This window comes from Musca autumnalis, unplaced genomic scaffold (genome assembly GCF_047663935.1).
Source record: "Musca autumnalis isolate F117 unplaced genomic scaffold, ASM4766393v1 scaffold_4, whole genome shotgun sequence".
Taxonomy (NCBI): Eukaryota; Metazoa; Arthropoda; class Insecta; order Diptera; family Muscidae; genus Musca; species Musca autumnalis.
Window position 1 is genome coordinate 181,713,734 of NW_027411977.1, and position 25,865 is coordinate 181,739,598.

Genomic DNA, 25,865 nt, shown 5'->3' on the forward strand with positions numbered 1-25,865 from the left:
AGGCTTCTATAGTATAGAAGACCTCCGTTGGAGGCTTCTATAGTATAGAAGAACTCCGTTGGAGGCTTCTATAGAATAGAAGACCTCCGTTGGAGGCTTCTATAGTATAGACGACCTCCGTTGGAGGCTTCTATAGAATAGAAGACCTCCGTTGGAGGCTTCTATAGTATAGAAGACCTCCGTTGGAGGCTTCTATAGTATAGAAGACATCTTTTGGAAGATTCTATAGTATAGGAGACCTCCGTTGTGTTCGAAAGCTGTCCTTAAAATAGCCCTAAAGCCGTGCGGCATTAGTTATTGTTATTGTTGTATTTGAATATTAAAAAATAACATTTTAACAGGATTAGTTTACACGCAATATTAATTCGCATATAAACGCATTAGCAGATGACTAAGGTGTAACGGCAGCAATAAACATTAAAATGTATGTTTATGTGTGCAGGGAGGCAGATGGGTGGTAAGGGTTCAAATAAATTTATAATGCTAAGCTAATTGGAAGGAATTGGTATAGTAAAAACTCACTATTACCGACATTTAACTCGCACAATCTCTAAAAACCAAACATTTGTTTTGTGCTCTTCTCTCCATTGTCAGGGCTTCCTTCCAATACAATGTTGAAAAAGGTTTCACTGTATTTGATTTGTTTGTAACGAAATCCAAAAAGGTAAACAATGTATGGTTTTCCGTTGCCATGGCTGGCTCCCTTCGATTTTTTTTGCTTAATTTTAACCATGGTCAAGGCTTTTGGCTGGTGGTAGTTTGTGTGGTAGAACACACCCAAATTTTTTGTGGTCGTTTTGTCTAATGAAATTGTTTTATGGTTTGTTAATTTTTTGGAAATTCAAATGTGGCAAACAAATATTTGTTATTGGATTTGGTTTTTCACAACTAAGTGGCTTAGTTGGCAACAACAATAAGAACAACAAAAACGGGACCAGCAAATTTAAGGAACATATTTTTAATTTAAATATACACATGAAGTGAAAATCTATTGTGTATTACTGGACCTTAGCACAAAGTTCCTATTCCTATTGTTCTCATTTGAAAAATTGAAAAATATTTTTCATAGCACATTTTGTTGTTGGGGATTTTAATTTTACATTTCATGTTGGAATTTCAATTAAGTTACTGTTTAATGAAATACTTTAGATAACACATAAATGTTGGTTGGATATCTTTATCCTAGATCTTGAGACCGAACACATGCCAACATCAAACTGCCAGCTAAGCTGGCTAGCAGAACAGACACTTGCCTTTCATCATGGTTATAAGGTTTTGGTTATTCTGGCAGTAACTGAAAACTAAATCCACACAAAGACAGGCACACAAGAGTCAAAGTAAAAACAACAAAAATTGGCTCACACATTACTTATTCGATTCGAACGATACAAGTGATTTCAATTTCAATTAATGCTGACACTTTGAGATTTAGGCCAAAAAACTCATGAAATAAAAATCACTTAAGTAGTACTTGTTCGTTCAATGGTCCCCCCCAAACATATGCCAAAAAGAGGGGTGGACATATCCACACACACCCATATCATCTATGGCATCATTTTGTGTGAGACCAGTCAGGCATCCATATATCCATCCATCCAACATAGCCAAAACCGGCAAACATAAACGTGCCAAGCATATATTATGATTACGATTATAGTCATATCATAATGTCGCTATGTCTGTCCGTCCTTCTGTCTGTTTGTCTATCTGCCTGACTGCCTGCTGCTGTTTACAGTTCTTAACATTTTGCTATGCATTCGGTTAGTTCTTATCTCATTAAAATCTGCTGATGAGGCCGTTTGGCCACCACTTACTTTGTGGTCACTTATCGTTGTAAATGCAGAAAATTAGTAATGAGTTGTTTTCCCAAGTATGGTGATGTCTGATTCTGGCTGATTTTGGCTTGTTATGTGTCTTCTAAGATTTTTTGTTGTTGTTTTTGATGCTTGTGTATTTTTCAAATCCAAATTTAGATACTCACAAAAAGATAAAGAAAAACTGAAAAACAACATTAGAATGTGGTTTCTTAATACTTTTGATGAGTTCTTTCATCTCTCATCATCACACATCTCTTTTTTTTTTGTTTGTTGGCTATGCAGAAGGCTGGGGGTTGGGTATTTTCTTTGGCAGATATCTGGTTGATGTAACGGTAGCTAGATGTGGCAGTGTGCCGCCGCCAGTCACGCCAATATGTCTGGCCATAACAATTAAATGTATATTCATATGTATTCATGAGATTCGTATTATGGTTACTGGGTTGGGCAAATAATGGTATCCCTAACCCATTATTGGAGGTATAAAGGAGGTGATTAGAAGTTTATAATATAAAATTGTATATTTGGTGTGCGGTGTACCCTGTGCCGTATGATTAATTTTAATTCATTTATATTTATATATATTGGTATTGGACTTGTATTCATTATTTTCAAATACAAATTGATTACGGAAAACTGTAAACACAGAAGTACTAAGAAGACATGAGGCCTTCATGTGATGCCTAATGAATCCATGTGTACAAGCTACCGTAGTTGATTTTTCTCTCATCATTGGTGAAACTTTAGTTTTCGGTTGATCAATTTAGGGATTTATTTTTGTTCCTCCTAAAACAAAAAGACTCTTCTGAACTATAATCGATGCAAAACTGAGAGAATATTCTTGCTTTATACTGTATTTTTGGGTCAAAGCGTTTCAGGCACAAGTAATAAGTATAAATAATTGTTCCCGCAATCAATGAGTGCACCTCGATTCATATTAGCTCTATGATAAGGGACCTTCTTTTTATCGCCCAGCTCGAACAGCGTGTCATAAGCTACCACTTGTTCCAAAATTTTTCCACGGAAAAATGTCACCAGCATCACACTGAGTGGTATTTTCGCAACCGTTGAAAAGATGTTGTCTGGCCTGGGAATCGAACCCGGTTATTTAGCGTGCAAGGAGTGTGTGCATATCATATATACATATGAGTGTGGGGTCTCCTCCCCGTCGCTTATAAAATCGTACCCAGGGTACAGTGAGATCGTCTTTTGAACGCGACTGTAGACAATAGAAATCTTGCCGGTTCTATGCACAGGATTGACTAGGCGGAATTTTCGACCAGTAGCCACCACTTTTTCGCCATGAAAGTGACAATATATCCCTGTAGAATGCCTGTTTCGAAATCTTTTAATCCGTCCCGGAATAGAGAAGAATTCCGGGCTATGGATCTGTCCCGTTTGCCAGAACCGCATTCACCGCATGTCAACATCGGTGAGATGTAATGGATGTAGGGAATGGCTGCATTTCCAAGGCTGCTATAGTCTAAGCCGTCTACAGGACTACTGCTATAAAAGTAATATTGGTACCTGTTGCGCCAGATCATCTGCCAGTGTGTCTCCAACATCATTGTCGTCGAATTCATCGTCGCTGTCGGAATACGAGACACCCTCGCAGTCTGCCCAACAACAACAAACGCAGCTTCTCACAACATATTGTTGTCCAGCTCCCCGGAAATACGGCGTTCCTGAGGTTCAATTGCAACGGTTACAAATTTTACAACGTTTTTCGGAAGGATCGTATAATAAGCTGAGGAGTCAGACATCCTTATACTTCAGTTTGTCCAGTACAGACTTATCCTGCTTGACACTAGTGTGCGATAAATGGAATGTATGGGGCAGCAGTAGAGTTTGGGACTGCCGGACTGCTTAATGTGTACATACCGCAGAAGGTGGATAGTTGTGACCTGCGTTATATGCCTTTTGGAGTGCAATAACCGACTGATGTTAGGGGACTTCAATGTTCATCATGAGCTTTGGCATTCCGTCATAGGCAATGACCAGATGGGTGCAGCGCTGTGCGAGCAAATTGATAGCTCTATATTTTGAACGGTGCAAGAAGACGCTCCCACGAGGTTAAGAAGAGATTCCGATATCTTGCCACACATTACAACTGTGACCAATAGTCTCAGATTTTCACTTTTACTTATTTTCACCGTTATAAAAAATAAAACGAAGTGACCCAAACGAACTAAAGGCATTTTCGTTGTCCATGGATTCCAACACGATAGAATTTTGTGTCAGAACGCTTGAATATTTTTCTGGTCAACTTTTGTAGCACAGTGCCATTTATCGACAGTTTCCGAAAAGTTTGAACATTCTCAGGGCCAAAACTGCCTGAAGCAGTGTTCCAATGCTTTTGCGATGTATTAGAAAGTTCTTAATTACTGTCTTGGCTACAATTTTTGTCTTTGTGTTGGATCGAAAATCTCAATGGTTTGGCCGTTATATGCCAATATGTCCAAAATACGTGGATAAAAAACTTAAAGTCAAAATAGGGACGCTCGATTTTCACCGTAGACCTATGGTCTCGTGGACTTTTTTGCTCAGTTCAATCCCAGAAATCAGAAACTTTTTTTGTTTTTTTTTTTTTTGTTTGGGTCACCCTAATGCACATATGTATGTCGACACAATTATATTTCAATGAGCAGATATAAAATATTAACTCTCACTTGTGGTTTTATGACATATTTAAACTTCAGCTATAACAAATAGAATGTAATTTTACTCCATTATATTTTACTATGCTAAACTATATGTTTGTGTGCAAGATGACATTACGTTATGATAATGAAAAATAAATAATGTTGAATTAATTTGACAAATTATGTTTTCAATAGACAATTATTAGTAAAGTAAATAAATTTATTTATATTATTTATGTGTCTAATATCTATACATATGTGAATAATTGTAGTGCATTATAAATCAATTTTAATTTGTAAATATTTATGAAAATCAACATTATTTACAATGCAAAGGCTCAATTAGTCCGGTACAAAATTTGGGTTATAGACAGCAGATAGATTTTGGCGAAATATTAACATATTGCGCAGATAAATTCTCAATTAAAGTATATTTAGCTATATTTATTTATGTATTTAATATATTAGAAAATGTATTTAATATGTATTTGAATATGCATTTATTTACAAAAAACATATTTGCTCCCGATAACATACATACGTATTCAGTTGATAAAATCAAATCTAACAAATCTATTCCAGTAAAATATATTTATTGAAATAGTTTTCCTGACATATTTGCTATTTCTATGTGTTTCTATTCTGTTGTTTTTTTTTGTTCTCCCTCATTTTATTGAATATCAAACAAACAAAAAAATTAACAACTACATGATTTATCCCCCGAAGCATTGAATATGTTTAACAAATTTACACATGTTTACCTATAAATTGTTGTTGTTGTAGTTTAAATTACCGCCAAAGGTATTTATTATACAATGTTTAGACCACAAGTCTTTATTGCATTTAGTTTATAGTGTGATTAATGTGTAGAACCCAATTTTTTTTTTCTTTGAGATTTTTCTTTTTTGTTGGCGTTTTTTTATTGTTGGACTGCAGAATTTTACATCTTTGTGTTTATTTCAGCTTTAGTCCATATTTTGTTGTATTCAAGTATTTGAATAACAACAAAATGTTTTACAGTGGATATGAAATTGATTAGTTGCGGGCGGAGGGTAGGGAATACTATAGTTTCAGTTGTCACCAAACAACTTCATCAGTTCCCTTTTCCGCCGACTCTGTATCGATAAACAGGTCAATAAGCCCATCCAGCAAATTAAACAAAATGAGAAATTTGCTATATGGCCCCAAAACTGATTACCCTACAATTTGAGTCGAACTAAAGAATTTTATATCCACCACTGTTTTTATGTCGTCTTTGCTTTGCAAAGAATACGAACATAGGAGTGTTGCTTCAATAAGCGGGGGTAAAACAACGAGAAAGTTGTTGTTTTTGCATTACGCATTGATCAACAAGGCCGTGCTGATGCCTATTATTGTTGTTGGCGTTTTTTATTGTTGGACTGCAGAATTTTACATCTTTGTGTTTATTTCAGCTTTAGTCCATATTTTTCTTTTTTGCAATCTGTTGGCACAAATGCCTTAATCCATAAACATGATAATATTTTTTTAGTACGTTCTTGTAGCCAGCCACAAGATTTATGGCCAAACATTATTAGTATAATAAATGAGATTTTATGTTTTACATTTGTTTTCATTAAATGCCATTTTGGTATTATTTAGTTTATCTAAGCAAGTGAAAATTTTGATGGTGGAAAATTGCAAATAAAAAGTATGAAAAAATACATTTTTAATTTGTGAATAAAATGTCAGATAATAACAGAGGGTTAGGACAGCTCTTGTATAATGTCTCCTTGGTCCATAAAAGTGTTAGGAGTCAAACTTCTTGTGTTTAATAGCGTTTTGGACCTTGAATTGGAATTTTCTATCTTTCTTTATCCGCTCTTGGTCCATACAAGGGTTAGGAGTCAAGCTTCTTGTGTTTAGTAGCGTTTTGGACCTTGAATTGGAATTTAAAAACGCAAGTTCTTCATTAATTTGCTATCTTTCTTTATCTGCAAATTTGGTAAGAAAATACAATCCCCTTTTTTTCAAATATCAATTAATTACCCTTTTAAAGGCAAAAGATAATGTAGCGTACAATGGGTAGTATAATTAATTTTAATTCCGTAGAATGGAGCGTATGCGTTATTTGTTAACAAAATATTTTTCATACAAAGAAATTCGTATAGTGAGGAATCCTTCATTAAATTTATTATTTGCCTTTAAAATCGATTGATATTTCGCCAAAGTGCTAGAAGTTAAACTTCTAAGAGATAAGCTTAATGGCTTTTCGGTTATTAAGGAAAGGATCAAAGTCGGGCTGGGCCGACTATATGATACACTACACTAGAGTTGGGCAATTGAACGACCTATTTCACAATCTAGTTCAATGGCCACCGGTCGTTTGTATGAACAAAATGCGTATACTTAATATCTCACGTTAGTTTGTATGATGTTACTCCTACGTTTTTGAAATGGGGCAGTGAACTAGGTCGTTCTATTGCCCATCTCTACCCTACACCAATGTGAAAATGTAAAATATATGTACAGTGTTGGTCACATAATTAGCACACCCCACTACCAACATTTATTTTGCCTAAAAAGACCTTCAAAAGTAGTTGTATTTAATAAAGTATTTGTACTAATATATTCTCGGTAGTATGCTTAAAGAATACAACGCAATACAGAAACTGAAACATAACTGTCAATTTGAATAACCTCCAAAAATGTAAAAAATGTCCTAAATTCACTGGACACGTAATTAGCACACCTTAAAAGAATCACTAATATTGTGAATAGTTTCAATATTTTCGTCCATATTCAGTTTTAAATCCCTTTCGTTTGGGAATAAGTTCCAGTCTGCTAGTTATACTCTCCACCAGTCTCCGAAATTTCAGTGTCAGAAGGGAATTATATGGGGTACACCTTGGGTCCCAAGGACTGATGGAAATTTCAGTTTTTTTAGTGTTGTTTATCGATTTTTTCACATGTAAACAAATTCATTGAGGCAAGTAGTTCATAGTAACATCAAATAAAACATCATATTCTTGTTCATCTTTGTAAATTTGCGGATAGTGGGATGTACCCACCAGCAGTGTGCATCTGTAAAGTCCGTTTGACACAAAAATTTTCATTTAAAAACTGTAATATGCTGCTTTGAGCTATAGATTTTATAAATACTTATCCATTTGGACTGAATTTTACCGATATGTCGTGATGTATGCCATGATAAACCTATGTTCATCTCTATGGGACCTACGCAAATTTCAATAATTTTCTAAACATAAGGGAAATGGGAGATAGTCTAGTGAGACCGCAAGATAATATGTTTCCCGGAGCTTAAAACGATTAGATTTAAAATCAATAATCCAGAAAACATTTATCTTGAATAGTATATGTCTACTTTCATGGATTTTAACCAATTTCAGCAAACCTCAAAATCCTTTATTGTTAGAAAGGGGTTATACCTTTAAACATACTCATGGGCTACGTGTTCACCTAGTGCTTTGTTGACAGTTTTGTAGTAATAGGTCTTTGGTGTTATTCAGAGGTGTAATTTTGAATAACAAATAGTGTTATAAGTCGATCCTTCTTCACATAAGGGTGGATTTTATTGATCTTCTTTCTATAAACCCCTTCTAAATCGAAAATTTTCTTGAATGAATCATCGACCTTAAACACTTTTTGATAAGTTTTTGCACTTTATATTTAAATTTCGGTAATCGGTTAACAATTCCAATAATTTCAGATCCAATTGTACATTTGTTTTTAAAGTTTTGGCGACTTTCTGACGTTTAAGTGTACATTACGAAAAATGGTCCGCTATTGGGATATATTTTGAAATTCCGGGGTGATAAATAATTTTTTCTTTCAAAACATGATTTGTTCAATACGTTTTGAATATGAATTAACTTCAATATAAATTAATTTTTGTATATTAATTGAATTAAATTAAAAAAATCTTAGGGTGTGCTAATTATATGTCCCCTTGATAATTTGGGCGTCTTCAAAAAATTATAATTTTTAAAAAACCACTGATAATACTATTCACTTATATCATTAAATTTGTTAAATACATTATAGAAAAGGATTTTGTTTCCGAAAATATTTCAATTTGCCCTATCAAAACTCTTAGCTGACTGAAATCATTTTGCCCCAAAGGGGTGTGCTAATTCTATGACCAACACTGTATATGGGAGATAACTAGTAAAAAAGTGTCAGTCGGCTTTGCCGACAGCCAATGTAAAGTGAAACTTTCACGTAGGAACAGATCGAATGTATTTAAGGTCTCTTCAGAATTTTGTGACCCTTTTGGCCACAATTAATTAGTTAACTGCACTAAGGCACAAATGTTGAATGTTTGTGGGGGAGGTACCCTTAGGGAGGACCGATATGGGCCATTTTAGAAGTTAAACTAAATTTTGGCAAAATATTAGGAGATCCAAAGTTTGGACTAAAGGGAGGACCGATATGGGCCATTTTAGAAGTTAAACTAAATTTTGGCAAAATATTAGGAGATCCAAAGTTTGGTTGCCCCATTCAAGTGACAGCATGTTAGTGACATTTTTTAAATATTGGGGAGAAGTACCGGAAGTCGTGGACAGGTATTGTCCCATGAAACTAATTTTGGATATAATATGACGAAGACCAAAAGTTGGAAGAACAGTTCGAAACATACATATAGGGATTTTTAACACCTTTCGGGCTGTTTTCCTAAGAAATATGGACTTGACCCTGAAAAAACCTTTACCATCGTAATGGAGGTAGCAAATGCGAATCGCATCAACAAAAATCAAAGTGATTCGAGAGCAGGTCTTAAAGTGAACTTATCCGAAATTGCGTGTGAGAGTTACCAGAAGGAGTAGACAAATATAGTCCATATTCGAACCTGATCTACATATCTCTGGTAGATATATAAGGATGTGCAAAGTATGGATTACATCGGTCACTTCTTTTCAAGTGTTATCGTGCCCACAATTTGTCCGAACATTTTTGAACTTTTGTGGGGGAGGTACCTGAAGGAGTGGAACGATATGGCTTATCTTCGAATTTAAACTACGTTTGGACAAAATATTACGAAGGCCAAATTTTGGACCGAATCGGCAGATCCGTTCGAGAGTTATCTTGCGCTCCATCCACTACACACTGTGTTATAGGGGCTTTTTGCATCTTCAGGATATTTTCTCAGGAAGTATGGACTTGCCCCTGATGAAACTTGCACCGTCGTATAGGGGGCAATGAATACAAGTTGTTGCAACAAAAAGCAAAGCGATTCGAGAGCAGGTCCTAATCTGAACTTATCCGAAATTTTGTGTGGGAGGTACCCGAAGGAGTGGACCGATTGAGTCCATTTTGGAAACTCATCTTAATTTACTAGAAATTTCACGATGTGCAAAGTATGGGCCAAATCGGTTACTTTCTTCAAGAGTTATCGTGCGCACAAATTTTCCGAACATTTTCGAACTTTTGTGGGGGAGGTACCGGAAGGAGTGGACTGATATAGCCCATCTTCGAACTTAAACTAAGTTTGGACAAAATATTACGAAAGCCAAATTTTGGATCGAATCGGTTGATTCGTTCGAGAGTTATCGTGCGGACCAACCAGCCAACAGACGGACAGACATTACTCAATCAACTCCAAATTGTCTGAAACACATTTCTTCCAAACATACTTGGGGTCTAAAACCATTATTTCGATGAGGTACATTTTGCCCGTATGAAAGTCCATTTAGAGGTTCCTACTTTCTTTAAGGAAGAAAAAAAAACACAGAAAAAATCAAATTGAATGGAGAATGTTTATTATCATTTGAAAGAACATTCGATGACATTTATTTTTTGCAGATTATGTCTAACAAATATTGGCCGAGGCCACGTTTGACTCGTTCAAACTTTTCGACTGGTAACTGGCGAATGGCACGTCTGATGTTTCCCCCGAGACCGGTATCGAAGCGGCTTCATCCGCATACAATTCAGACGAATATTGTGTGAAATCGGCCGAAAATATATTTGGGAGCTATATCCAAATCTGAACCGATTTCGATGAAATTTGGCGCATGTATTTCCAGACTGAATTCAGTCACACATTCCATCTTTCATCGAAATCAAACATATTTAGCGTGTTTGGTGCAGCAAATACGTGAAATCGGGCGAAAATTGTATATATGGGAGCTATATCCAAATCTGAACCGACTTCGATATAACTGGCACATTTATTTTTAGACCAAATTCACTCACACATTCCAAATGTCATCGAAATTGGACAGATATAGGAGTTTTGTTGCAGCAAATACGTGAAATCGGCCAAAAAAATATATACGGAAGCTATATCCAAATCTAAACCGATTTCGATATAATTTGGCACATTTATTTCTAGACCGAATTCAGTCATACATTCCAAATTTCATCAAAATTGGGCGTATATTGCGTGTTTGGTGCAGCAAATACGTGAAATCGGCCTAAAATATATATGGGAGCTATATCCAAATCTGAACCGATTTTGATATAATTTGGCACATTTATTACTAGACCAAATTCAATAACATATTCCAAATTTCATCAAAATGGAACATATATAGCGTGTTTGGCGCAGCAAATACGTGAAATCGGGCGAAAATATATATGGGAGTTATATCCAAATCTGAACCGATTTTCACCAAAAGCAATAGTGTTCACAATTTTCAACTGAATCGGACAATAAAAAAACGGAAAAACGTAAAAAAAACTGGAACAAATGTCAAAGTCGGCGTATCAGCCAATCAGACGCCGGCAACCATCTTAATATTTTTTACACGCTCAAATTTGTCGAGTAAAAAGTTTTTAAAGAGAGCGCCATTCAGCGCCATTTTTGTTCAAAGAGAAGTGAACATTTTACAATTTTTTTGTGTACGGGTACGGTTTTCGGGTAAAATGTGTAAAAGTCGTAACAATTGTAAAAACTTTTTAGTTCAGGAACAAAGCTCATATGTATGTTACGTACAATGGGTAGTATAATTAATTTTAATACCGTAAAAAGGAGCGTATGTATTATTTTTTAGCAAAATGTTTAGCAAGGCGATGGATTTCTTCATTTAATTGTATTTATAATTTGGCTTTAAATACGATTGAGTTTTCACAAAAATTTAACACTTTGTTTTTTATGATATAAATATAAATATATAATATAAACATAAAAAACCGGTTTGCCAATAAATTCCTCAAGGTAGCCTTTATTGAATTTCGCCTTAAATTCGTTCATTGTTTAAATTTCATAATTTCTCACAATGACCCAATATAGTTATACCTTCCTGCTGCTATTTATTTTTATGAATAGCTGCTTACGTGATCTCTCATATAATTTTTGAAAAATTATTCTCTATAGAATATCTCCATATATTTTGTTTGTAAACATTTTAAATGTCATTTAACCAATAGGCCAGGCCGGCATATGAATTGAAAAACACGAGAATATTTTTTCTGCTACGCATAAATATTATTGACTGTATCTAATGGTCAGGCAAATGAAATGAAATGGAAAAAAATTGTATCGGTTTCTTTTGAATTGTCAGTTGTCAAACTACTTTGTATTGAGAAGCAAAGCAACAAAAACAAACTATTTGGCTGTGGTCAAAATTGTCATTAATCATTTGATATGGCTTAATTAATTTAATTGATTTTTTTATGAAAAAAAAAATACTACAACAACAAAAACTAAAACTACATGTGGAGCATGCAGATCAGCATACAACATCAAATAGATTTGATTTTCCACTTGGCATATGGCAACAACCGACTCTTGAAGTGCAACGTTGGACAACATGTTTTTCAATTTCTTTGGTTAACAGAACGAATTCCTCTTTGGTGGAAGTACACCACATTAACTTTCTGATAGATAGAGAGAGCAAGCAAGGAATAACAGCCGTAAATTAAGAAAACTGCTCGATTTGTTAAAAGTTTGTCATTTGATTAGAGTAACGCTTTCAAATTGTTGTAATACCGTTGGATGTTGTTGTTGTTTTTTTTCTTGTGGCATTAAGCTTGGGATTTTTTGCTTATGTCGTGCCTGGGTAATTGTCATCTCAACAAAAAAAAAAAAAAAACCTCGAAATAGAAAGACACATTGTACGCCGAGACAGCTTGAATGGAGGAACATGAATGAAGCCAACAATAAAAGAGTGCCGACAAAGCTCAATAAATACTTAACCATTAGACACAGCCTAATTTATAGATAGACATATGGTTTTGAGAGTACACCAACCAACACTGACATATAGAGATATATATTGGCTGTTGTTTCGATGGCGTTTTTTTACTTTTAGACTCCTTTTAATGTTTGAATTTTTGTAAGATTTGTCTTTCTTAGCTATGTCATGACTTTCGAAATTTACACAGAGTTTAATTTACGCCATTAATTTTGCAAACAAAAAAAAATCACAGTAACAAGTTGATAGTCATTTGCCATTTAATTTTTGTGAGAGACTTCTTTGTTGAAGAGATAATACAGTTTTTTTTTTGAGTGGACTTCGATAAATTTCAGATAGTAATAAAAATAATATCATTGTGCGACACCGAAGCAGATTATGAAAGTACACGTAGAAAAATATATGTTAAAAATATGTTTGGATCCAAACAAATATATGTTTGGGAATGGTTGCAAAGAAATATATGTTTGGATGCAAACATATTATGTTTGGGTCAAAACAAATATATGTGTGTAACATTAGACTGGTTTTAACTCAAAGGGAAAAAATCGATGTCGGATTTTTTTATGCCGAAACCCCATAAAATGTTTTTAGTTTTAATTTAGTAAAAAATATGTGCTAACATAAAAAATATATTGGTACCAAATTAAATAAAATTGAGATACATATGTTACAAAATGTTGAATCAGGGTGGTTTTAAAAAAATGGATGTCGGATTTTTTATGCGGCACCAACCTAAAGTGTTTAGATTTTATAATTGCCAAAGTTTGAGCACAATCGGAATATGTTAACACGTGCCACTGGGGCTTCAAAGTTTCCATAGGAATTTGTATGGATTCAAAGATGAATTATCACGAAATTTATCGAAAGGCCACATTTATTGTCCAATCGAAGAGAACATTTTACCAGTTCATTGCTGTGTCTAAACAAGTAAGAAAGTATCAGTCTGCTGTTCTGGCGGAGATATATCCTCAGCCACTACAAAAAAATAAAGCAAAACCAAAACAAATCCAATATTTATGCCGTATATAAAATATATTGATTTCGTATAACGAGTTTTCTTTAAAATGTTTGGATCTTTTGGGCCATTATCTCAGGAAGTATTGACTTACTCCGGAAAAAATTGTACCGTCGTAAATGAGGCCGCTAGAACAACCTACTGAAAAAAAGAATCAATACTATGCGAGAGGAGCTCTTAAAGTTCAATTTTTTCAAATTTTGGGAGGTGCCCGAAGGAGTAGACCGATATAGTCCATATTCCAACCTAATACATGACTGGATGAAATAATACGATGTACAAAGTCTGCACTACCTTGCGGATTTGCCATTTTGGTTGGTGCCGTCAGGGTTTTTTTGCACCTTTAGGCTAATATCTCAGGAAGCATGGACTTGCGAAAGAAAAAAATTGTACCGTCGTAAAGGAAGGCGCAAAGACAACCTACTGAAAAGAATTTCAGAACGATTCGAGAGGAGCTCTTAAAGTTCACTTTATCCGAATTTTGTGTGGGAGGTACCTTAAGCATTGGACCGATAAAGTCTATATTCGAATCTGGAAGAAATAATACGATGTGCACGGTTTGGACCAAATCGATTGCTCCCTTCGCGAGGTACCCGAAAGAGTGGCCCATCTTCGAACTTAAACTAAGTTTGGACAAAATATTACGATACCCAAAATTTGGTTCGAACCGGTTGATCCGTTCGAGAGTTATCGTGTGCACCAGCCAGCCAGACAGACAGACGGACGGACATGGCTAAATCGGCTTCAAATTGTCTGAAACGAATTTCGGCCAAACATACATGGGGTCTAAAACCGTTATTTCGATGAGACACATTTTTGGTCTTATCAAAGTGTATATACCCTTTCTAGCCTAAAGGCTGAGGATATAACATGTAATCCTACAAAAAAATTTGAAAATCTGCTGGATTTTAATATAATGATATAATATAGGGCCCCCATTGGCCAAATATACTATTGGAGCAATATCAAAATCTTACCCGATTTACATACATTTTTGTAAAAATTTTCTCTAGCCACAGCAATGAACTGGTAAAGTTTCCTCATCGATCGGTTTAGCGCAATTTCGTGAAAATTCAACTTTGGCCCAAACGATTGTGCCCAAACTTCGGCAATCTTAAAATCTAACAAAACTAAACACTTTAGGGTGGTTCCGCATAAAAAAATCCGACATCGATTTTTTATAAAACCACCCTGATGCAACATTTTGTAACATATGTATATCAATTTTATTTAATTTGGTACCAATATATTTTTTATGTTAGAACATATTTTTATGGTTGGAGAAAGGATTTTTGTCAAAGAGCGTAAAAATAAGGCTCTCGCTTATTTTATAATAAAGATCTGGGTGTATGGTGCAATAGAAGACACAGAAGCAACGACGGGGGTGTAAAAGTTTGGTTTTGTGTTTGTGGTGTGTATGCAGCCAAACGCTTGTGTTCCGTTCCGTTTATTGTTGTTGTTGCGATTTATTCTTCCACAAGCAGGCATTTTTCTGTAACTTACAGGCAACCAACCTAGCAAACGAAGAGGAAAAGAAAAAAATATTTTTGTTCTTTTTGCGAGAAAGGCAGAGTACATTTTTTCTTTAGTGTCTTCAAGACAATCGTTGAGTGCATACGGTAAAGTGAGTAAGAAATTCAGTTTTCTACTGTTTTTTTTTAAGTAATGATGCTTTGCTTTGCCCAATACATTTTATAATTGGAAATTTTATAATTGAGTCAAAAAGTGAATGGAAAAATTTTATTGAACAAAGAAGAAGTAGCATTTAATATTGGATATAACATTAATACATTTTTCATAAAATATTTAAAATATGGATTTACCTATTTATTATATTTTATAATCATTTGATTCCAGATACCGACTTCCCGATGATGATTTCAATTTTGAGGAGAACGTGTTTTATTTCACAACTAACGATAAGCGTTCAACGATGTTGTTGATATTTTATGATATTTTATAATTAATGTTTTTTATTTATTTTTCTTTTAAAAAGTGTGACACTAAATTATTATTTACTTTTTTTATAAAATTATTCTATTCCATTTTTTTACATTAAACTCTGTTATGTATTCCTTGTATTTGGAATTTTGTATGCACTTATGAGTCTGTTATTGTTTTCGTGTTTGGTATTTCTATGCATTTCAATAAAAGAAACAACCACCACCATTTATAAATGTGTGTCTGTATTTTGTGGGGTTTGCCTTTGTATTTATATTTCATCCCAACAAATATTTGTTTGCACCCAAACATAAATTTTTGTTTGAAGGACACACACATATGTTGTGTTAGGGACTGTTGCAAACATATATATGTTTGCTACAAAATATGTTTGGGACATATGTTAGAGAGGCCTTTTTTCGTGTAGAGCTTAAAATATGAGACTCGTGTATCCGTGTTTTTAAAGTTTACATCGGGAAGTAACCATTCTACTTCTTATACCCTTCACCATAGTATGGAGGGTACATTAAGTTTGTTTTTCCGTTTGTAACACATTGAAACAATCATTTGCGACCCTATAAAGTATATATATTCTTGATCAGGGTAAAATTCCGAGTCGATCTATGCGTGCAATTCCGTTCCTCCGTCCGTCCGTCTGTGTTAATCACTCTAGCATTCACAAAAATTGAGATATGACGCTGAAATTTTGGGAAGATGCGTCTTTTGTTTGCAGGCAAGTCAAGTTCGATGATGGACAATATCGTTTTGGTATAGCCCCCATATAACGGTACCGCCCGATTTCCGGTATTTTGACGTTTTTAGTCACATTTTCAAATCGAATTAGCTATATTTTGACATTTAGGGTTCCTAGATATCAGCAAACATATGCTCCAAAAATTATGGATATAGATCCATGTTTTGGTATAGCCCCCATATAATGGTACCTCCCGATTTTGGGTATTTTGAGTATTTTAGCTACAATTTGTAACCGACCTTGCTGTAATTTGACATTTGGGGTTCTCAGTAGCCATGAAACTTATCCACCAAAAATCGTCAACATAGGTCCATGTTTTGGTATAGCCCCCATATAACGGTACCTCCCGATTTGCGGTATTTTGAGGATTTTAGTTACAATTTTTAACCGAACTAGCTGTAATTTGACAATTGAAGTTCTCAATGATCATAAAATTTCTTCTTTGCCGACAGAGATATGTATACCCTCAGCCTGTATATATTGAAACAATTTTTTTCCCAAAAAACGTTTGTATTTAGGGGTTTTTAAAAATTTTGGGAATTTGAACCGACAAAAATGTTCATTAGGATTAGAGATCAAAAGTTTTGCAGAGGAGATACTAAAAGGAATGGATCTACAGTGACTATTATGGAAGTGGATCTTCAGCCACTACATATGGTGCCAAAGGGGGTTTTTACACCCTTCGGGATGTTTGCTCAAGAAGTATGGACTTGCCCCTGAAAAAACGTTTACCATCATAATTGAGGCAGCGAATACAAGTAGCTTCAACAAAAATCAAAGTGATTCGATAGCAGGTCTTAAAGTGAACTTATCCGAAATTTTATGTGGGAGGTACCGTATGGATTGGACACATATAGTCCATATTTGAACCTGATCTATATCTAGCAGATATATTAGGATGTGTAAAGTATGGACCCATTCGGCCACTCCCTTCAAGAGTTACCGTATGAACAAATTTTCCGAAAAATTTTGAACTTTTGTGGGGGAGGTACCTGAAGGAGTGGACCGATATGGCTTATCTTGATACTTAAACTATGTTTGAACAAAATATTACTAAGGCTAAATTTTGGACCGAATCGGCAGATCCGTTCTAAAATTATCTTGCGCTCCAACCACCTCACACGGTGTCATAGGGGTTTTTTTTTTGCAACTTTCAGGCTATTTTCTCAGGAAGTATGGACTTGCCCCTAATGAAAATTGTACCGTCGTATGGAGGGCAGTGAATACAAGAGGCTAAAACAAAAATCAGAGTGATTCGAGAGATGGCCCTAAACTGAACTTTTCCGAAATTTTGTGTGGGAGGTACCCGAAGGAGTGGGCCGATTGAGTCTATATTAAAACATTGTCTAAGTCGGGTACACGTTTTACGATGGGCAAAGTATGGACCAAATCGGTTACTCCCTTCAAGAGTTATCGTGCGCACAATTTTTCCGAACATTTTCGAACTTTTGTGGGGGAGGTACCGGAAGGAGTGGACCAATATATCCCATCTTCGAACTTAGACTAAGTTTGGGCAAAATATTACGAAAGCCAAAATTTGAACCGAATCGGTTCATCCGTTTGAGAGTTATCGTGCGCACCAGCCAGACAGACAGACAGACGGACGGACATTGCTCAATCGACTCCAAATTGTCTGAAACACATTTCGTCCAAACATACTTGGAGTCTAAAACCATTATTTCGATGAGGCGCATTTTGCCCGTATGAAAGTGTATATACCCTCGTTAGCATAAATGCTGAGGGTATAAAAATCGTCAACATAGGTCCATGTTTTGGTAATGCTCCCATATAACGGTACCCCCGATTTTCGGAATTTTGAGGGTTTTAGCTAAATTTTTTTGACGGAACTACACGTAATTTGAGTTTTGAGGTTCCCTGCAGTAATACAATTTTTCCACCAAAAATTTAATGATATATCCACACTTTGATGTAGCCCCGTAGGTGGACCATTTCACCCGACTGAACATATTTTTTTAGATTAGATTCGATAATTGGCATTTGTGGTATCCGTGGTCGAAAATTTTTTCAACCTAAAATTGTATGTTTGGACGAAGGTACCTTGAAATCCTTGCATTTTTGGCCTTTGGCAAATTTATTGACAAGAATGTGGGGAATATTTTAGCAGGTCGTTAATGGGGTCTTTTTGGTACTTTTCTTTCAAAAATTAAATTGTTCAAAAACTCCTTTAGAATGTGATGATATCAGATCAAAATATTCTACAAAATTGTTTGTCATAAAATTTTACTATAGGTCCTAGAATACACCGATCATCATTAATTTTTGTACATTTTTGATTTTTAGCCACATTAATGATCTAACTAGTTTTTTCATCGATTGGATCATAAATACGGCCTTTAGAGAATTGTCGTAAAAATTCACCTTTGGTCCCATGCAAATTACTATGAAAAATATCGCTTAGGTGGCATGGATATCGATCGGCATAAAATTTCATATATAAGGTGTTTTGGATCTAATGAAAAAATAGGGGGTTGTCCTTTCATTTTTTTTTTTGTAGTTTTTTTGGGCGCCCTAATATAAATATGAGACTGAGCCATGAGACTGAGAGTAAAAAATTGGAGTTAACTGCAGAAGAAAGTGTCATAGTATGTATATCCTAATAACCACATTAAATTCTTTTTTCTCGCCTAGTTGCGCAACTCCTAACTTAACCTTCGTATTTTCACTCTTACCTCGTTCATTTGTAACAAAAACCTTTTGCTTGCTTTTTTGCTTTGAATTCTATTCATTTGTCCTGGTCATCATCTTCTGTTTGTGTCATCACATTTTTTCTTGATGATGTTGTTATTGTTGTTGTCCGACCATTACCAGTTTCATTGACTTCTTTGTTTATGAAAATTATGGGTTTTTGTTTGCATTCTTGTTTTTCGATTTGTTCGTTTCTTTTTTTGCTGAAGTCAATGATATTAAATTTACTTACAGCAAGAAAATGACTTCATACAAAGATATTTTGAACATACATAGGTAGAGAAGGACAATAAAGAAGAAAGAGGGGAAGGAAGGAAAATCATAAAAATTGACATGTTATCAATTGATATTATTGAAGATATCGAAAATACATATATTTAATTTGCCAAAGGACAATGACAGGGAAGTTGGTTATCCTTTCCGGCCGGACATAAAATGGAGAGGGAATAGACAATTTCTTGCCGTCTCCATTTGTCCCATATGATGACACTTTATTAAAAACAAGTGTTTAATATGTGTCTAGACAAGCAATAGAAGCCAAGATACTATCTTAATTTAAATGTTAATTTGCTTTTTAATAATCGTGTTTATGGGGAAATCACAAAAAAGCATGTGGATAAAAAATTGTCTCATTCACCGGGTGGTCCTTAAAATAATGGATTTTAATGGAGAACCCACCAACGATGGTCCGCAAGCAAAAGCCATGGCCAATATTGAAGATGCACTCATGCAGTTTTCATCCGCAACCAAGAAGAGATAAGTAACATTCCAATGCCATGATTACCCCCAACAGTCAAAAGATGAGCCAAACGAGAAAAAGGAAGCACAACCAGCTGAGAAGGAATGAAAGAAATAAAAACAAAGATACTTTAAGTAATGGCAGTGGAATGATATTTCCGTTTTGAATATAATAAAAATGAAAAAAAAAAACAAAAACAACAATGGTTATTGTTTTTGTGGTTATGACCGGCGTCATAGCCACCGCAAAAAAATAATAACACAATAAAGATGAGTATTTTTTTAAGATGGTGATAAGCCCAGCTTCGTATATACTTGCAGCCGATAAAAAAGAAGTGAAAATTATGGCGAAATGAAATTTACTTGTGATCTATTTTAAAGACTTCCAATAATCACTTAATCAGTTGCAAAATTTTGCGGCCTATTCCCATAAATCAACGTTCACTCAATAAAATTTCAAGTGGTCCTTGAGGCTTTTGGTATCAAAAAATAAGTTTTTATGGCAATGGAGACCATCAACCAATCAAAAAAATAGTGTGTGTTTCTCATCTGAAATATTTTCTCAATTGAGACCATCATTCATTCATACATTTGAACCATTCATCCATTCATTGATTCCTGAGCTCCCATGGGGATTTTGTTAGCTATGTTGCTTTGGTGCCGTTGTGGGCCCATTTTTATTAGCAGCCTCATTCACAGAACAGTTGTTTTTTTTAATTTTATAGATTTTCGTATGATTGTAGTGCCTGGCAGCCAGTTTGCCTGCCGGCATTTTTGATATGGTTTTGGCAATAACCTCTTAAAAACACTCCTGGCATCCGTTACTACTTGAATTTGTTTGCCGTGTTGAGGCATGTGGTAAACAAATTTTTCGCAATTCGCTTTTTTAAATTGAAATGGGGTGGTAATATTGATTTTTGTATTTCCACATTTTTTGTTTGTTTTCTTTTAATTCTAGATATAAAAATATTTTGTTTGACACCAATTCGCCCGCTTGGCTGACTGACTATGCCATTAATTGCTGCCTAATCAATACAAAATTTAAAAAATATGTATTTTACTTTGATTTGCGTCAGAGAAGCCTATGACGCGAGAATGATGTCAATTTTCTATTTATTTGCAATGATTTAATTATTTTAGTTTTCAATGGCCAGTGTAGACGATGAACAAACTATGTATGTATGTAGAAATTCGAAATTCTCTTCTTTGTAAAAGAAAAAAAAATCAAGAGAGGCTTATTTAGAACTAAAGAGTTTGATAAATAAACGGCTGGTCTTAATTTTATAGGATGGATTTCTAAAAAAAAAAAATAATATGTTTTTCTGCTATTATTTTCCATTTTAAGAAAAGAATTTTTCTCATTTTCATTGAAAAAAATCGCCCTTGTTACAATGAACTTAAAGTCGAGTTTTTTTTTGTTCGCTTTCAGAAAAAAATTAACAAATTTAGTTGTGCGACTTTTCAATTTAATTTGACATCTTCAATTTAAAGCTCGTTAAAATCATTTATGCGACAATTGGAAAGAAGTGAACAATTGAACACATTACTTGTGAAGAAACATTTTTGGAATGGTGGAAATTTAACAAGTTAAAAGTCGTTAAGTTCGGCTGGGACGAACTTTTTATGCCCTCTACCATAAAATACTCTTAATACAAATGGAATAATTAGTTTCCTTTTCTGAGCTAAATTTTAGGTGCAAAAAGTTTTCGACCACGGATAACCCAAAATGCCTAAATTATCCAATCTAATCTGAAATATGTTCAAATGTTCAAACAGGTGAAAGGTACCCCCTATGGGGCTATATCAAAGTGTCGACCAATCTTGACAATTTTTGGTGGAAAAGTTTTGTAACTGCAGCTTACGGGTAGTTGCGTCAAATAATGTAGCTAAGACCCTCAAATACCGAAAATCGGCAGATATCGTTATATGGGGGCTATACCAAAACATGGAGCTATGTTGACGATTTTTAGTAAAGAAGTATCGTGACCACTGTATGTGACCAAAATAGTAGCAAAAATCCTCAAAATATCGAAAATCGGGAGGTACTGTTATATTTGGGGCTATACCTAAACATGGACCTATGTTGACAGTTTTTGTGAAGAAGTGTTGTGAGCCCCTATGAGCATCAAATGTCAAATTACAGCTAGTTCGGTTAAAAAAGACCGAAAATCCGGAGGTACCGTTATATGGGCGCTATACCTAAACATGGACCTATGTTGAAAATTTTCGGTGAGGAAGTGCTGTGGCCCCTAAGGACCTCAAATGTCAAATTACAGCTATTTCGGATAAAAATAGTAACAAAAACCCTCAAAATATCGAAAATCGGGAGGTACTGTTATATGGGGGCTATACCTAAACATGGACCTATTTTGACAGTTTTTGGGGAAGAAATGCTGTGACCCCTAAGAACCTCAAATGTCAAATTACAGCTTGTTCGGATAAATATAGTAGCAAAAACCCTCAACATACCGAAAATCGGGAGGTACTGTTATATGGGGGCTATACCTAAACATGGACCTATGTTGACAGTTTTTGTGAAGAAGTGTTGTGAGTCCCTATGAGCATCAAATGTCAAATTACAGCTAGTTCGGTTAAAAATTGCAACTAAAATCCTCAAATACCGAAAATCCGAAGGTACCGTTATATGGGGGCTATACCTAAACATGGCGCTATATTGACAATTTTCGGTGAGGAAGTGCTGTGACCCCTAAGAACCTCAAATGTCAAATTACTGCTGGTTCGAATAAAAATAGTAGCAAAAATCCTCAAAATACCGAAAATCCGAAGGTACCGTTATATAGGGGTTATACCTAAACATGGACCTATGTTGACAATTTTCGGTAAGGAACTGCTGTGACCCCTAAGAACCTCAAATGTCAAATTACAGCTAGTTCGGTTAAAAACTGTAACTAAAGTCCTCAAAATACCAAAAATCGGGAGGTACTGTTATATGGGGGCTATACCTAAACATGGATCTATCTATGTTGACAGTTTTTAGTGAAGAAGTGTTGTGAGCCCCTATGAGCATCAAATGTCAAATTACTGCTAGTTCGAATAAAAATAGTAGCAAAAAACCTCAAAATACCGAAAATCGGGAGGTACCTAAACATGGACCTATGTTGACAGCTAGTTCGGTGAAAAATTGTAACTAAAATCATCAAAATACCGAAAATCTGGAAATCCGTTATAAGGGGACTACACCTAAACTTGGACCTATGTTGACAATTTTCGGTAAGGAAGTGATGTGAACCCTAAGATCCTCAAATGTCAAATTACAGCTAGTTCGGATAAAAAGGTAGCAGTTACCCTCAAAATACCGAAAATCTGGAGGTACCTAAACATTGGCCTATGTTGGCAGTTTTTGGTGGAGAAGTGTTGTGACTAGAGTTGGGTAATCTAGTTCCTAGTTCCTTGTACTAGTTCCAAAACGTATGAGTAACATCATGAAATATAACGTGTGATGTTAAGTATACGCAGTTTGTTCAAAGAAAAAATGTGGGCCATTGGAACTGCGAAGTGAACTAGATAGTTCCATATAGTTCCTTTGGCACAACTCTAGTTGTGACCCCTAAGAACCTCAAATGTCAAATTACAGCTAGTTCGGTTAAAAAATTGTAACTAAAATCCTCAAAATATCGGAAATCCGGAGGTATCATTATGAGGGGACTACACGTAAACATGGACCTATGCTGACAGTTTTTAGTGAAGAAGTGTTGTGACCCCTAAGAACCTCAAATGTCAAATTACAGCTAGTTCGATTTATAATTGTAGCTAAAACACTAAAAATACCGAAAATCGGGAGGTACCGTTATATGGGGGCTGTACCAAAATTAAGCCGATATAGACCCTCTTTTAACTTGACCTGCCTATGGAAAACAGATAATTGGGTGCAAAAATCTAGCTCTCTAGCTCGATTTTTGCGGACGCTAGAGTGATTACAACAGACGGACATCTAGATCGACTCAGAATTTTATCCTGATCAAGAATATATATACTTTATAGGGTCGCAAATGGTTATTTCAATGTGTTTTACAAAGGGAAAAACAAACTTAATATACCCTCCATACTACGGTTGAGGGTATAAAAATGTACAGTAGAATTCGTACCCCGATAATTTTAAATAAACTGCATCTCCCTTGAAACTCTCAAAACTTTTGAGATTTTTAAACAATTTTGAAAGAAAAAAAAATAGAAATACTTACGACTAATGAAGCTTTACAAACGTGAAACAACAGTTAACACACAATAATATAAGAAAATATAAAGAACCCTGCGAAAATATTCGGAAATAACCGACTTTAACGTCAATTTTGGTGCCTTTTAAAATGACATTGGCAATATGTGGTTTAAGGAACAGTGTTAATAATATGCATGAATCTGAATATTGTAAACACTTTTTGTACATTATTAATATTATGTATGAATTCAATTTTTAATAAAAACAGTATTTAGGTGCTTACTTTTAAATCTCTCTCAGAAGAAAACCAGTATTTTTCGTTTTAGGAACAGCATTCATAATATGCATAAACTTAGGGGCAGCGCTCATAACATGCATGAATCTGAACATTGTTAACACTTTTTGAACACTATTCATAATATGTATGAATTAGTTTTTTCAATACAATTTTTATCAACAACAGTTTTTGGTTGCTTGCTCTTCAATCTCTTTCAGACGAAATCAGTATTTTTCGTTTTAGAAAATATGCATGAACTTGAACATTGGAAACTCTATTTATAATATGTATGAGACCAGTTGCTAATGTTTCGAGCAGCATTGTTTGCCTTGAATTTTTCTATCATCCCAAAGCCGAACAAATTTCCCTTTGTGAAAATAAATTTAAATTAAGTTGCATCAGTGAAATCACTTTAAGGCCATTCTGATGACCATCAGACCATTTTTTCCGATGACCATTTGTGTGCAACAATTTAAAATGCATTTTTATAAATAAAAATATATTAACTGACAATAGTCTATGTCTGTCGATATTAAGATGCATATCACTAAAAACAGATGATGGGTAGAAGAACACTAAAGTGCGTCAAAAGATGTTTTAATTAATTTGATATCATGTGCTCCTTGGGCATACATTGGTGACAGATTCACACAAAGACTCGAGGGGTAATCTACTTACATTTTAGCCAAAATATAATAATAAACATTATTATTTTTTTAATTAAGATTGCAAAACATACCTAAAAAGAAAAAACAAAAAGAAAAAAGATAAAAATGTATTTTAATAATTTTTCATAATTTTTTAATTAAGTCATAATACAAATAAATTATAAAGCTTTTTATAAAATCATTGTGTAAATAAAATCGAAACAATCATAAAGAATTTGTCTTGTGTGGAGTATTAATTTTTTTTCTTAAATGATTAATTGTTATTTTAACTTGTTATACGAATAGCTCTATATCGCCGTAACTATTTAATAAACTCGCCATAATGATTAATGATATGGATCAGATTATATAATATCTACCTACTGCGGCCAAATATAAATTAAATTTCAATTTTAGAATTAAATTAAATCTTATTATACCCTCAGCATCTTATTTATACCCAAAGTATATTTGGACGAAATCCGTTTTAGACAATTTTGAGTTAATTTAGCCATGTCCGTCCGCCTGTCTGTCTGGCTGACTGGTGCGTACGATAACTCTTGAAAGGATCAACCGATTCGGTCCAAAATTTGACTTTCGTAATATTTTGTCCAAACTTAGTTTAAGTTCGAAGATGAGTTATATATAGACATCGGATTTTTGCATGTTTTTTATTTCTCATCCGATTGGACTCAAATTTTGGATCTAGGCGTTTCAAGGGTCAACTTTTCGATATTTGGGGTCATATCAAAAACATGCAAAAAATATGCAAAAAATATGCAAAATATATGCAAAAAATATGCAAAAAATATGCCAAAAAATATGCAAAATATGCAAAAAATATGCAAAATATGCAAAAAATATGCAAAATATGCAAAAAATATGCAAAATATGCAAAAAATATGCAAATGCAAAAAAATATGCAGAATATGCAAAAAATATGCAAAATATGCAAACAGTTTTTGGCCGAAAATCGTCATAAAAGTCGTAAAATTGTCAATTAATGTTAGAAAAATCGTCAAAAATCTTCAAAG

The 25,865-nt window shown here is 34.5% G+C and overlaps 1 protein-coding gene across 5 annotated transcripts in view; it reads right to left on the minus strand.

Moving 5' to 3' along the window:
- dlp (glypican dally-like) overlaps window positions 1-25,865 on the minus strand; it is a 229,421-nt gene that overhangs the window by 81,101 nt on the left and 122,455 nt on the right. Inside the window, exon 2 of one of the 5 annotated variants that reach the window (XM_073987946.1) lies at window positions 24,863-24,923. The exons of the other annotated variants lie outside the window; for them this stretch is intronic. The gene's annotated coding sequence lies outside the window, so the exon portion shown is untranslated. The remainder of the gene's footprint in view (window positions 1-24,862; window positions 24,924-25,865) is intronic. 5 annotated transcript variants of the gene reach the window in all.